We start from the raw sequence: 16,208 nt of genomic DNA on the forward strand, positions 1-16,208 counted from the left end.
GAAAGGACATCAATTCAAATCCTGGATTTTCGAATTGAGAGAGATAATGAGAGAAATCAAGAATTCTCGCTATTTCTTATATTCGTGCTCAAATACTGATTTAAACGACGTCAATATAAATTGCGGAAATGATGACTATTTTAAACATTCGATAAAAATAAGTATCATTTTAAATATTCTGTCAAGATGAGTATCATCCACAACAAAGACTACGAGAAAGAAAAAGTTATTTAAACCTTTAATTAACGAACCCCTGTCTATTTCTTATTAAAAAAAATTTAAAACGCGCTAACGTTGAGTCCTCCTCTAAGAAATCATACTCAACTCTCACGAAGTTCTTTCTGAACTCAACCCCATTTGAATTTCATTCACCAACTGCTGTAAAATCGACTCTCAACTCACCCACTTTCAACTTCACTCCACTCACGTTTGTTCGCGTCATCACCATCCGCGTCACCATCTGCATCATCCACACCGTCGTTCGCGTCACCTTTATTATCGTTTGCGTCGTCTGCGTCTAGCCCACCGTCGTCGAGGGCATTGAAGGTACTATCCGCAATCTTTAACTCCATTTTTTCACAAAATTTCTTTGTTTTAATCTATAAACCCTAAATCCTTCTTTTGTTTCAACCTTAAATTTTGTTTTAATGTGCGGTGTACATGTTTGTGTGAGTTTATCTGTTAAAGGAACCGAAGGATGTTTCACAATAATTTCGTTTCAAGCTCTGTGATAACATAAGTGAAAGTATCATAACAAACATAAATGAAAAATACCTTTAAATGGGGATGAAAGTTTCAAGTATCATAACAAACATAAATGAAAAATACCTTTAAATGGGGATGAAAGGTATGCTAGGAGAGGGTAACTAAGCATGTATCAGAAGATAAAGCAATAAAAATACCATCACATATGCCAGAAAAAAAAAAGAATTATAAATACAAGAATCATACATAACCTAGAGAATTTGTAGTCTCAAAAAGGGCAATATTGGACTCAGAAGCTTTTTGAATGTCTCCAACACCAACATCTTAAGTAGTAGCAAGTTCTTTATTGACATTTGAAAAAAAAAAGGTAGGGATATTTGTCCTGCATGATGTTCCTACATAGATTCAATTAAACAATGTGTTATCTGTAAGTTGAAGGTCACCCTATTCATTACATTTTGCAATTTGGATGTTCTTCCAAAGTATGGTTTGAAACTTGATTGATTGAAGCCCAACCACAACATGACAGTTAATGCATAAAAGATATGTAGCGTTACTTTTAAGCCTAGGAACTTGTTTCAAAACTTCATTATATAAAATAAACTTATATATGTATGTATGCATGTGTATTTTACTACATTCAGAAGTAACTAATGGGCCAAAAGCAACGAGTGGACAATGCTTTTGTTTCATCAAATTTTGAATTAGTTCCTTCTTTCCTTCTTTAGAATTTCTCTTGATTTCTTGTATAATTCTTTAATTAAAACCTTCATTTTGAGTAAAATTAAAGGCTTAATCTTTCATCTTAGGCCAAACTTCTCTATAATGTGCCTTTATCTGAAAATGAGCTCGAATATATCAAGTTGGTGATCCACTTCATCAAAGTTTTTGTTGGAGAATATGAGAGAATCTTAGTTTTGATGCACCAATATTTCACAACCAAGAGGGGATAAATTGGTTTCGCAAATCTTTTGTCATTCTTTTCACTTTGAAACCAATTTTAAAGAAATCTTTAACAATTTTACAAAATGTTAAGAATGCATATTGTTTAACCTTTATACATAGCAAAATTTAAAATATAAAGAAAAGAGAGCACAAGAGACACCAAGTTTTATACTGGTTCGATTCAATTGAATCTACATCCAGTCTCTAGCTATTTACACTAAAAATTTCACTATAACATCAGAGTTAGGACAATATAAGATCCACCTATGTACTTCCTACACCCTAGATACACACTCTTGGAACAATCCTTCAAGAAATGAAAAGTAGTAATGCTACATGCAATTACTAATACCTATCACAATCACAGTGATAGAAATACATAGTTCCAAAACCAAAAAATCAGAAAATACAGTAAACAACAACAACATTGATATGTTGAAGATGAACTTGTGATGGAACAACAACACCTGAATCAATGTAAAGCTTGGTATTACAATCACACACTCTTCTTGAATTCTTGATGAACAACTTGGATGAACAATAAAGAACAATTGTAAAATTCTCCATGAACCCTTCAACAATTTTTTTCTCAAACCTTGTGCTTCAAAAACGTCACCCAAGAGATGCACTGATTTGGGTTTTAAAAACAAGGACAATGACTGGTGTATTTAATTGACTAGGTTATGTACCTAATCGATTAATTTGTTCACAGTGCTAAAGACCATATTTCACACTTAATCTAGTTGACTAAATTAATATCCTAATCAACTAGCACAACAGCAAGACAACAAATTTAAACATCGCACACACCAAACATGGCCTAATAGATTAGATTAGCATTCTAATCAATTAATTGTGAAGGATTTAACACATTTAACTTAGCCCACATCAAGTTCATACACACATCTATGTCATGTTTGAATTCACCTATCCTAACTATCATTTCCCTATGAATATCATCAAAAACAGCATAAATTCTCTTTGAAAAATAGTAACAACAGAGAAGGCCTGTGGCTGAATCCACTTCATCAGGTAATTAGTTCTCCTTTCTATAAAACTGATAATATGTTTTTTTTTTAACATTTTCCCGTCTAAATTTTATGTATAGTATAAACTATTAAGGAAGTGATTAATTAGATGATAGAAGAAGCTTGTCTGCTATTAGTTGGATTGGAGATACGTGTTATGGAGAGAATTCATTAATTTTGATTTGTAGCTGAGAATATCAGCAGTGATGAAGTTGAAACAACACCCTATTCCACTGTAAGACTTGTTATATGGTTTGTTTTAAGTTCGCTTTATAAGTCAATGTTAGCATCATGAGTGCTGAAACTGTGGATTCTTATCGGTCATATTGCTAGTTATCATGAGGTTCAGATAATTTTTGAGTGCTTCATATATATCTTCAAAATCTCATGTTAAATTAAAATCTTCGGGTGTGTATGAATAATTCTTTATGCTTTTGACTAAAACATTCAATTTGAGTGACGATAACGAGTTAATCTTTAATTTTTTTTTCTGACATTCATTCTCTCTCTTAATATCAAATTTCAGACTACAACATCAATTAGATTTGTCTAGCATGTAATCCAACACATGTCTACCAACTCTACTGGGAGGACATTTCTTTGAAAAGTCTCTAATGTCATTCTCTCTCTGTTAGGATGCATATATTTGAACTACATGATTTAGATCAAAGAGTAAGCCACAAAAGATAATCGCAATTTTTTTCAAATTAGTGTGAATTATAAGAAATTTCTGAGTTAATTATACTGTGTATTCATATGATACTTTTTTTCAATCTTTTATTTTTGTAACGTTATTTTTTTTATTCTCTTTTTGCAAATTAAATATATATTCTCTTCGTGGAGAGTTCTAGTGGATGTTTCATAATGATCTAACTAATCTTTAAATCATGATTTACTAAAGCAATTGTGATATGATTATCTCAACTGACCTTGACCTTGCTCCTCAACGAGGACACAGTATTAGTTACAATTCATCTATTTATAGATTGTTTTCTTTAGTTATTACTGGTACCCTATTAATTAATTACATTTATCTTTTCTAATAAAACACTTATCTCACATATCTTATTTTTGGAAAAAAGAGATTGTTATATAAGTATACTTAGCTGGTTTTGTGTAGTTTACCATATTTACTTTTCGGAGGAAAAAAAGTATTAACAAAGAAATCTCACAAGTTTATTATTTTGAAAGATTCTATTTTATTCCACAAAAATTGAATGGTTATGTTTACTTTTAACAAATACAATTAAAATACCCAAAAGGATATCTCTTATGTTATGTAACCCACATATCTTTTACGTTGTTCACCAGAAAAGGTATTGTATTTTTTGCTGGTTCTCCATCCACCACATAGCATACTTTACAACTCTGTATTTAAATCTTTTGTATAAGAAAGTTGATGGGACTCAATTAATAACTCATATTAATGTAAACAATAATGTGGGGTTATGTACGAAACTCATTTAGTAGAAAAAATTAAACTGATTTTATATTTCTCCTTTTTCAATGATATCAAACAAATGGACATTTACAAAATTTTAGTTTTAAGAACTTTTAACTTTTTTTTTATCTCCTCCTAAGTATACACTATCTCGTATAAATGTTTGCTTTTAATTGCATTTTGTCATTGCTGTAGATTTGGTGAGAGGAGAGCAATCATATGTATCACAATCAACTCATCTCTCTCTAAATTCTCTTAGCCTTCAATTCACAACAATTCATTATAATTCATCTTCTCTTGCCACGATATGTTAATTTCTCGAGAGTTCTCTTTTACTATACAATGACTGACTCTAGTTAATTTCTCAAGAGTTCTCTTTTACTAATGAATCTAGTTACAGTGAATTCCTATTTCATGTATGTTAATTTCTCAGGAGTTCTCATTATTCCATGACAGCAAAATATGTTCAGATAAGGAAAGCTTAAGGCTACAGATATACAAAATCGAAACTGGTTTCATTCATACGATCGACTTTAAGTTTTAGGGTTCGATTGCGTGGACGAAGATAGAAAAGAATATTAATGCATGTGAAGGAGTTACGGATATTAAAGTTTACTTGTATGACAGTGCAATTAAGTCCGGTCTTCTTGTTTAGGATTATGCACACTATTTTATTAATGGTGATAGAAGAGTGATTGTTAACAACAATGGTGTTCCCTTACCACCACATCTAGGTGGTCCGCAAAATGTAGCAACCATTGCCAATGATGGAAGCTTCATGGCCATGCGAAAGGAAGTTTCGGTAGTGGCAAAAATTTCTATGGTTTTAATTAAAGAAAAACCCTAGCTTGGTGTTAATTTATATTTTTATGACGATCATAATGTTGCCTATATACAAACTTTTGAATCATAAAATATGCTTTGATTTTTTTTTTTTTTTTTGAAGTGTTTCTTATTCAAGCTAACTGGTTCTGTGCGGTTCTACAACTAAAAGTATATCAAAATCTTTCATCTTCTTCCTTTTTTTTCATTCATTCAATTTAAACATTCACACTCTTAGGCATGATTTTATTGTGTCATTATTTTTCTTAATTATTAGATGAAAATCATACAACATTATTTAAAATTTTAAAGTCCTTAAACTGTATTGTGTTATTTTTAAACAAAAACAAAATATTTAAAACTGATTAAATATATATATATATATATATATATATATATTCCAAAATATATCATTATATGCAATTTAAAATTATATAAGGTTAAATTTTGTTATTTTTATAAAAAAAAAATTTACGTGTAGTTCACTCATCTATTCTTTTATATATTTTCTCTATATATCAAATATTTATAAAAAGATAAATATTATATATATATATATATTAAATTCGAAATATCTTATTACATCTCATTTAAAATGATATAAGATTACATTTCTTTATTTCTATAAAAAATTTCTTATACGTACTACAAGAAAATGTTTTATTATTAACTAATTTTAGTGACTAAAAATTGTTAATCATTATACTAACTAATTTAGATACCAATTTACAAAGTAAAAAGTTAGTAGTTATTAAAACAGTCACTAAAAAAATATTGTTTATTTAATATCCACATGACCAATTAAATCCTTACCTCATGGTATAGTCCGTGCAATACTCACATCAACAAAACAGTGCATACACTAAATGCAAGGAAAATGCAAGGAAAAGAGAAACAATTCAAGTACCATCAATCATGCATATAACACACTTTTTTATATACCAACTCCCCAAAACAACAACACTTTATCCCCTTTTATATCAATATAACACGCAATCAAAGGTGCATGTTCAAACAGAAACGACAATGTGCCATCACACAACAACCAAGAGCGAACTCAGCTACGCATTGGGTGCCGCCTAGTAGTTCCAAACTGTCGCTCGATGGTGCACCCGAGGTTCATGTACAAAAACTCATTTTCTCCACTTGCGAAAATGCCCAAGCCCCAAATATACGACCCACTCATGCAAATTCATAAAAAAAAAAAAAAAAACTAATCATGCTTCCAACATCCATACATCCTCGATTGGCTCCATCAAAACACATACATACAATTTTTTTTATGCAACACATGGACACCAAACATCATGCTCATAAAGGAAACAAAAATACAACTCTCCTTGCCTCATTCCCCGCTACTCCGCCTTTGTTCACGCTAAAGATGACATCCTAGATGCTTCTTCTTGCCCAAAACAAACTTCCACCTTCAACTCTAACCCTAAGGCCCTTCTTCACCCTCTCAGTTCTCCTTAAGTCTCCTTTTGGTGTTCTAAAAATTATCCCCTAACAGCCACACGAAAATACATCTTCCCCCTTCACTAAGTCCCTCATTCATTTATTTTTCCGCTATAAAATAAATTCATAAAATAATTAAAACGAAAATAAGGTTAATTTCCATCAAAACATCCTACTCCTCTAATAAATAATTAATCACACTAATGGCATACATTCAAAATTTGAAACCAAGACCTCCCAACACAACTAAGTACTCTCAACCACTTAAGCTACCATTATTCCTTGTTATAACTTGACAACATAATTATTTTAGATATACTTCTAATTCACAGTTATTGTAAATTAATATTTATTTAATTTTTTCGGGTCTTACAATAACGACCCTTGTTCTCTCTCGACTATGTGTGTGCTTACACCTCTATGGGATTTGCATGCGACCATGACTGGATTCAGATCTCATGTCATCTAACCAACACATGATTGGCAGTACTCATTCTCGTCATCCAATTTTCCACAAAATGAACATTGTAAGACCCAGGAAATTCATAAAAATAATAATTAATAAAGTACAAGTAATGGTGGGTTGAGAATACCCTAAGGGAGTTCCTTGATAAACCCTAGACAACAGTGGCGGAGCATTAGTGTAGCAGGGAGGGGCCATGGCCCCCCCAATATTTTCTAATTTTTGTTAAAACTATATATATTATTTTGAAATTTTTTAAAATTTTGAAATTAAAATTATAGATAGAATATTTTAAAAATTGATATAAATTAAATTATCTCTTTTTATTTCTTTTATAAAATACAACATTTAATGTTAATAAATAATAAAACATAAAATCAAATTTAATAAAAAATAAAAATATTTAGGTTTAATTACTCTTTTGGTTTCTGTTTTCGTCTAAAAATATCAAATTTCGACTAAAAAATGGAATTAAATTGAGACTAAAAAAACTGGAGGGCTAACTTGACATTTTAGAAACACTAACCAAGTAATTAAATCAAACATTTATTAAGATATTTTTTAATTTTTTTCTGCCATTGCCTTCTTATTTTTTACAAAATTGTACTCATCTCTTACTCTCTTTTTTTTTTTGAAGAAGAAATGAAGTCAAACAGATATTTATTATTTTTCTCTTATTTCTCATTTGTTTCCTTCATTTCTCGAAAAAAAAATGTAAGTCTTTCTTGTTTGACTTGATAATGAAATATTAGTTTAATAATTATTAAAATTATTTTTTATCTCATGAGCCTTTTGTATACTCATTTTTTATGATTATAGAAGAAAAAAATATGTATTATGTGTTTTTTATAATCGATTTTTAATTGTGACTTGATTATAATATATTTTTTTTCTAATAATTATGTCTCCCAATCTTTTATTAGATTATGGTAAATTATTTTTTAATATATTAAAAAAAATTATATCGATGAACAATAAGATAATAGATTCATTTTGTAAAAGTTATAAAAGGCTCATGAGATAAAAAAAACTATATGTGAAAAATGAAAACGAGATAAATTATACTTCTTCATTGTTTTATAGAAGCGTAATTATTTGAAGCGTTATACTAATGATCTAATCAAATGATCAAATCATTATATTACTTTGGCCCCTCCAGAACTCTTGGTCAAGATCCGCCACTGCTAGACAAGGAATAGTATTAGCTTAAGTGGTTGAGAGCACTTGATTATGTTGAAAGGACTTGGGTTTGAGTCTTGTATATGTCATTAGTATGTTTATTTAATTTTGTTTTATTTTGCAAATATATTGTGAATGTGGAAGCATGACTTAAGCTTGTATGTACGTAAAAATTGACATGAATAATGTGATAGCTTGTTGGTTGTGCATAGACTTGGTGGGTGGAAGGGTGTGAGTTTGAGTCTTGGTTAGCATGAGTTATTCTTTTTCATGTTTAATATTTTTGCTAAAGAAGGAAAAACCTAGAAACTATAGAGCTCCTCTGAGAAACCAAAAGGGCAACGTAGAGGCCGCTGGGGAAGTAAAAGCACAAGTTAATAGCCACTAACCTTAGCTATTAATTAATTTTCGTTTTAGTATTTTTATTTATTTATTTTGGGGCTGGAAATTGAGAGGGAGAAGAGAGTGAGTGAGAAAGCAGAGATTCATAAAGTGTGGCAGCAAGGAAAGGCAGAGAGAAACGAAATTTACAATTGAGGGAGAGAAAAGGGAGTGTTGGAAAGGAGTTTTCAGAGTCAGAACAAAGGTTGAAGCGTTGGGGACAAGAAAGGATCAGTAAGAGTACACTAGGAGTAAGGAAACCAGGTAAGGGGAGTTGTATTTTCGTGCTCATCTTTGTTGGTTGTCTTCTCTTTGGTGGGTTTCATGGTGTATTTTTGTGTTCCTTGTGCTTCCTTGTGCTTGGTGGTTCGTTGCACCTATGACCAAGTTGGATGGCAAAATTGTGATGTGGACACATGATTTCTATGGCATGAACCTTGTTTCTGAACTTTTATTTTGTTTCCTTTCTGTGAGTATTATGATGAATTGGTTTGATGTGTGATTCAAATGTTGTGATGGGAGGATTATAAAAGAATATTACATTTTGTTTCTATGTTAGATGGTAAAAATAAAGATTGATTTTCATGGTGATTGTTGCCTTGATTAAAAATATACCATGCACGGGTTTTTGACAGTGGTTATTATTATACATACAACATGTCATCTTTGTTTTTTTTTTTCTTTGGTGGTAACAGAAGTGTGTTGGATGCAAAAGGGTTAGAGTTGAGTTTTTCATTGGCAATGATGGCTTTCTTTTAGGTGATCCATTATAATAATAATACTATATATTACATATAAACTAGACTTCGTGTGTGAGATGTCATATAAGTATGAAAAGTAGTTTTTTTATAGATAAAGTTTGGATACGGTGGGGTTATGATGATCGGTGATTTTAAAAACTAAAAGAGGCTTTCGTTTTGGTTTTGCACTTACGTATTTAGTCTGAAATTTTAGGAAGTTTGTAGATGATATCATGATAATATATCACGTTTATAGAAATATGTCTACATTGAAGAAATTAAAATAAGGAGTATTGATATAATAAAATATTAATATACTAAATTAGTTACGTGTTGGGTATTATTATATTGTATAATATATACATTATTACCTAGTTTTATATGAATATTATTTATATCTTGATTGATGATATTCTGTTTTGATTTTTAGGTAATATTTATGATATAAAGTTTTGATGTTTGACGATTGTCAGTTTTATATTTTATAGGAATGAGTTGGATATAAAAGTTATTTAGGTTGAAAATTGGCAGAGTCTCTTTAATTTTATTTTAACTGAAATGTTTAACATTTTTAGGTGATTGTTTGGTTTTGGTTTTTTTCTTTCTTGTTAATGATGGGTAATTTTTTTAGGAATTGTGCATTTGAGATAAAGAAAAAGGTTCTGTGATTGGAGTGAAAGGCTTGGTGTCTTGTTAAATTCTTTATTATGGTTTGGCATTTATAAATTTCTATTTATATTTTATAAGTTTGGCAATTTTAGGGAAAACTTGAAGTAGCGGAAATGTTTTCTTTGCTTAAATATAAGATAATGGTATATTAAACTTCCGAGTTTGAATAGATACATGGAAATAACTTTTAATATTATTATATTTATAGAATTTTTTAACATCACATTCGATTATATGTATAATCGTTTGATATATATATATATATATATATATATATATATATATATATATATATATATATATATATTTCTTAGAAATATATTCCCGATATTAAAATACTTAGCATATTTTAATGTGGCTTAATTTCATAATCTGTCTTTTTCTTTATTTACTCGGCAGTAGAATAATTATAAATTTTGAATCTTGGAATTTGTGGCGCCTGACGGCATGTTAAGACCGCTAGGCGGTTTGGAGTAAAATTTCGCTTGGCGGCGTTTAGGCAGCGTTAGGTGATAATGCAGAGGCAAGGGTCTATTGCAGATGGATTTGTATGGATGAGTTTGATGGCTTGGTTAAGGATATGCTGGATTAGTTATGGGCGGGGAGGTTCATAAAGGAGATTTGACATGCATGATTTGATTGACAAGGGCGGGGAGGTTCGTATGTTTCGTGCTCACACTTGAGGCTGCTATGAGCGAGGAGGTTCATAGTAGGTGTTCATGCATGTTGGACTACGAGCGAGTAGGTTCGTAAAGTTAGACTACGAGCGAGGAGGTCCGTAGAGTTGGACCATAAACGGGTAGGTTCGTGGAAGCATGATAATCCTTAAGGACCAAGGTTGTGAATGGACCTTTCTATGAGATTGGAGTGGAACGTTATAAAGAAGTCAACAAACTAAAATCAGCTAAGATAGATTGGGTGAAGGTTAATTCTTACTATGTATTGATTGTATTATTTTTCTTTTTCAACTCACCCTTTTTATTTGTGTTTGGAGATGATCGTGTGACTTGTCACGCGGGAGCAGACGTGAATCTAGGTGAGAACGTCGATGCATAGTGACGGAGTGGGGCAGACGATGGGGAATTTTTCTCTATGTTTTATTTCATGCATTTTGTAATAAATTTCATGATGCTTTTCTCTTTATTATGAATGTGTAATAAAGATGAAGCAGTGTGATTGAATTGTAGCGAGATAAGTTTTAAATTTTCCCGCGCTTGGGAACTTTAAATAATATTTTAATTCCAAAAGAAATTTTATGATATATGCTTTATCTAGTAATATCCATTAAGGGTGTTACAAACATTCAACGACGTTGTTATTTCCATTACACCATAAAAATGTAGTAGAGTAGAGGTTGGAACAAACCTGAAGAAGATGAAGTGAGAGTTAATTAAACTTGTAGTATTTATTGCATGTTAAAATATTATTTACAAACATGTAAAAATATTGTCTGAAAGAATGCCAAATTATGTAAATAAAATTGGCCACAAATTTAGCCACCTAAAAATATTTGAATTAAAATAAAAAAAGTAACCTATTTGCGATAGCACAAGCAAACCAGAAACTTAGATCCTCTATAAGTAGGATATGGACAAAGGTAATAACATGATGCTATGATAGAGTTCTTCATGATTATTGAAGACAAAATGAGAAGTAAAAAAATGTGAAATTAATTAGATATGTAGATAAACTTGTAAATTGTAAAGGAAATATGCGATAAAATTTTGCAAGTTTTTTAGGAAAACACTTTGATGGAAGCAAATATACTTTTTCATGGAAATGTTCGAACATAGTCCATTAGTAAATTTGATGGCCATTAGATTAATATAACTTAAGCATCAAACAGACAAGGGGCTTATATGTATTATTTTTCATGCAAACATCGACATGATATTTAAGTATTCAATACTTAACTTCAAGTGTTATTCGAATAAGCAATGAATGAAATAAGAAGTGAAGTGAAGTTAGAGAAAGTTGTGATTCTAATTATTAGAATTAATACCAGAGATATTATGTCAATAATATTATTCCAATATCCCTTATATTTTGTCCGTGTGTGTGCAGTCATCATTATCAATTATTTCCTATATTATTTATTGTATTCAATGATAGCTTTATTACAAAGATTATGATTCTAATGTATTGTGTTTATATAAACACAACATCTACAATACGAATGTACAAAATTGCACGACAATATTCCTCCATTTTATTTTTCTTGGTTTTAGAGCTATGCTTTCGCAGCCAACACAAATCACAAAAATGACCTACCCACAATTGTTTCTGTCAGGTTGGACAGAGATAACTATCTCCTAGGAAGTCATTAGTTCTTCCATTGATAAGAGGTTGCAAAGTTGATGGCTACATACTAGGAATAAAAAAAGAATGCCCAGAACAGATTGTCACTACAAGTGACAAAACTAAGAAAACCAATCCTGACTACGAAGAGTGGATTGCACAAGATCGAGATCTCCTAGGGTGGCTAAGAAATTCAATGGCCATTGATATTCACAGTTGCTACATTGTGAAACCTATAAGGAACTTTGGGATGAAGCCCAAAGCCTAGCAGGTGCACACACAAAATCAAGGACAATCTACCTCAAGTCATAATTTCACAACACTCGCAAAGGAGAAATGAAGATGGATCAATATCTTCTCAAAATGAAGAACTTGGCTGATAAATTAAAGCTGGCAGGATCACCAATCTCCAACTCAGATTTGATGATTCAAATGCTGAATGGACTGGATGCTGATTACAATCCGGTGGTGGTCAAATTATCTGATCAAATCAATCTTAGTTGGGTAGATCTACAAGCCCAACTATTGGCTTTTGAAAGCAGAATAGAACAACTGAACAATTTTAATAATCTTTCAATGAATACTTCAGCAAACCTTACAACCAAAACTAATTTCAGAAGCAACAAATCAAGTACACAAGGTAATTGGAGGGACAACCACATTGAATAACCTCAACTTGCATAATGTTCTATATGTTCCAGAAATAACAAAAAATGTGTTGAGTGTATCTAAGCTAATTGTTGACAATAATGCTCTTGTTGAATTTGATGCAAACTACTGTTATGTGAAGGATAAATTGACATGGAAAATACTACTAAGAGGGAAACTTAGAGATGGATTATACCAACTTTCAAGTGTCAACTCTCAAGTCAATAAAGATCCATATGTACATGTCGTTAAAGGAGAATTGGCATAGAAAGCTTGAGCACCCCAACAATAAAGTCTTAGAAAAGGTGCTGAAGAATTGCAATGTCAAGACATCATCATGTGATCAATTTTCATTTTGTGAAGCTTGTCAATTTGGAAAACTTCACTTGTTACCGTTTAAATCTTCTTCTTCTCATGTTAAGGAACCTTTAGAATTGATTCACAGTGATGTATGGGGACCTGCCCCAATTTTATCTCCCTCTAAGTTTAAGTACTATGTTCTTTTCATTGATGATTACAATAGGTTCACTTGGATTTTTCCTTTAAAACAAAAATCAGAAGCAATACATGCTTTCACTCAATTCAAAAGCTTGGTTAAAAACCAATTTAACAAGAAGATAAAAGTTCTTCAATGTGACGGTGGAGGTGAGTTTAAACATGTCCAAAAAATAGCCATCGAATCGGGAATTCAATTTAGAATGTCTTGCATGTATACCTCTCAACAAAATGGTAATGTTGAAGGAAACACAAACATGTGACTGAACTAGGGCTCACACTTTTGGCACAGGCTAAAATGCCTTTACACTACTGGTAGGAAGCTTTCTCTACCTCAGTTTATCTCATCAACAAATTGTCTTCATTAGTTAACCCAAATGAAAGTCCTTTTTCATTGTTATTTGAAAAGAAACTTGATTATGATGCTCTAAAGTCGTTCAGTTGTGCCGGCTAGCCTTGTGTTAAACCATACAATCAACACAAACTTCAATTCCACACTACACAGTGTGTATTCTTGGGATACAACAAATCTCATAAGGGTTATAAGTGCCTCAATTCTCATGGCAGAATTTTCATCTTAAGACATGTGGTCTTTAATGAGAATCACTTTCCTTTCAATGATGGCTTTCTTAACACAAGAAAGTCATTAAAACCATTAACTAGAACAATCCCTATTGTTCTTCCTTCTTGTCTTGCATGTACCACTACAAGCCACACAGTTGAATCAACTCACAGGGATGTAAATCATCAAGAAGGTTACTTAGTTTCCAATGAAGAGCAACCAACTCTCGGTGACTTAGTTGTCAATGATGATCAACAACACTCAATGATATCTCTATTCATGCAGATGAGGCAACCTCACATGTAAATGACACACCAGAAGAAAATAACCAACAGACTCAACAGGACAACACATACTGATACAAACCAGAAGCAAGACATGGATCTACAAGCCAAAACTTCCCTATAAAGGGCTGTTAGAAACAGACACAAAAGACAAGGAACCCGAAATGTTAATGATGCTCTACAGCAGCCATGGATACAGAATTTAAGGCTCTAGCAGTTAATCATACTTGGACTTTGGTACTATTTCAAGGGAAGAATAACATCATAGACTCCAAGTGGGTCTTTAAAACTAAATACAAGACAAATGGCTTAATTGAACGAAGGAAAGCAAGATCGGTTGTCAAAGGTTTTAAACAAACTGCAGGTCTCGACTTTGATGAAACCTTTAGTCTAGTGGTCAAGTCCAGCACGGTAAGAATTGTCATATTCATTGTAGTACATGTAAATTGGGAGGTTGGGCAATTAGATATAATGCATTCTTGAATGGCAATCTCAAAGAAAATGTTTTCATGCATCAACCTGAAGGATATACAGATTCAACCAAGCCTAGTCACATATGCAAATTAAACAAGGCAATTTACGGACTGAAGCAAGCCCCAGGGGCTTGGTATGACAAGTTGAAAGACACTTTATTGAGATGGGGCTTTCAAAACACCAAGAGTGGTTCGTCATTGTTTGTTCTTAGAGAAAATGGTCATATCATACTCCTTCTCATATATGTTGATGACATAATAATTACAAGGAGCAATAATAAGTCTTTAGAGACTTTCACTACTCAATTAAACATTGCTTTCTCTCTCAAAGACCTTGACCTTCTACACTACTTCTTGGGAATTGAAGTACACAAAGATGTTGGTGGAATGTACCTTAAACAAACAAAGTACATTAGAAATGTACTCAAGAAGTTTAATATGGAAAAAGCTTCATCTTGCCCTATACCAATGGTAACAGGGAAATAATTCACTGCTAAAGGAGAACTTATTGTTAACCCTACACTATATAGACAGGCTATAGGTGCATTACAATATCTGACCAACACTTGACCAGACATAACATTTTCTATCAATAAACTCAGCCAATATATGACTTCCCCAACCATGGATCACTGTCAAGGAATAAAAAAAATATTGAGATATCTCTATTAGGGATGGCAACGGGGCGGGGCGGGGACGGGTTTCGCTATCCCATACCCATCCCCGCATAAAAAATTCATCCCCATCCCCATACCCAAACCCAACGGGTATCAAATTTTTTTCCCATCCCCATCCCCACCGGGTAACGGGTATAATCTCGTACTCATACCCGTACCCGTGTTCTAACTACTTCAATATTAATTTTTATAAAAGAAAAAAAATCACGGTAAAGAAAACATAATATTATGAAATATTCAATATTAGGAGGATTTTCTTCGATGCCAAATACCTTAAAATAAATTATAATTGTTTACATTTTATATTAGAATACCAAATAAAATTTCATGTGAACCAAACCATTTATTAAATTTGCAAACTACAACATTGATGAACTTAGTTGATAAAATTAAAAAATATTTCAAAAAAATATAAAAGGAAAACAAATATTCAAATTAAAATATATTTTAAATGTTTGTTTACTTTAATTTTTTAAATTCTAATGAATCTTTTTTTTATAGACTAATAAAAGTTATAATATATCACTTGATCAAAATGACACATAGAACAAATAATAAACATAATAATAAAAGGAAAACAAATATTCAAATTAAAATATATTTTAAATGTTTGTTTACTTCAATTTTTTAAATTATAATAAATCTCTTTTTTATACACTAATAAAAGTTATAATACATCACTTGATCAAAATGACACAAAGAACAAATAATAAACATAATAATAAAATTTTGACATAAATTTTGTATCTTTTGAACTTCAATATATGTTGGATAGTGACAAAAAAATATTCATAGCAATTACATTAAATTTTTATATTGTAGTAAATAAAAGTTATTTATAGAATTAAAGTGAAAAAAATTACAGTATGATTAATAGTGAGTTATAAAATAACAAATAATTAGATAGAATATATCGAAATATTATTCTACATGATGAAAATAA

The 16,208-nt window shown here is 31.2% G+C and overlaps 1 long non-coding RNA gene and 1 pseudogene across 2 annotated transcripts; both read left to right on the forward strand.

Annotated features, from left to right (window-relative positions):
* Nucleotides 1-277: 277 nt before the first annotated feature.
* On the forward strand, nt 278-4,827 carry LOC114173212 (uncharacterized). Of its 2 annotated transcripts, XR_003602470.2 has the most exons (3): nt 278-546; nt 2,620-2,913; nt 4,576-4,827. It is a non-coding gene; the product is annotated as an uncharacterized LOC114173212 (long non-coding RNA). The 2 variants fall into 2 exon arrangements; XR_014991928.1 differs by lacking the exon at nt 4,576-4,827 and having other exon boundaries at nt 2,620-3,031.
* A 6,588-nt stretch (nt 4,828-11,415) lies between these two features.
* Nucleotides 11,416-12,795, forward strand: LOC146888299 (uncharacterized; annotated as a pseudogene).
* The last annotated feature ends 3,413 nt before the right edge of the window (nt 12,796-16,208 follow it).

Source organism: Vigna unguiculata, chromosome 2 (genome assembly GCF_037176805.1).
Source record: "Vigna unguiculata cultivar grain cowpea cultivar isolate G323 ecotype 2 chromosome 2, ASM3717680v1, whole genome shotgun sequence".
NCBI classification, from domain to species: domain Eukaryota; kingdom Viridiplantae; phylum Streptophyta; class Magnoliopsida; order Fabales; family Fabaceae; genus Vigna; species Vigna unguiculata.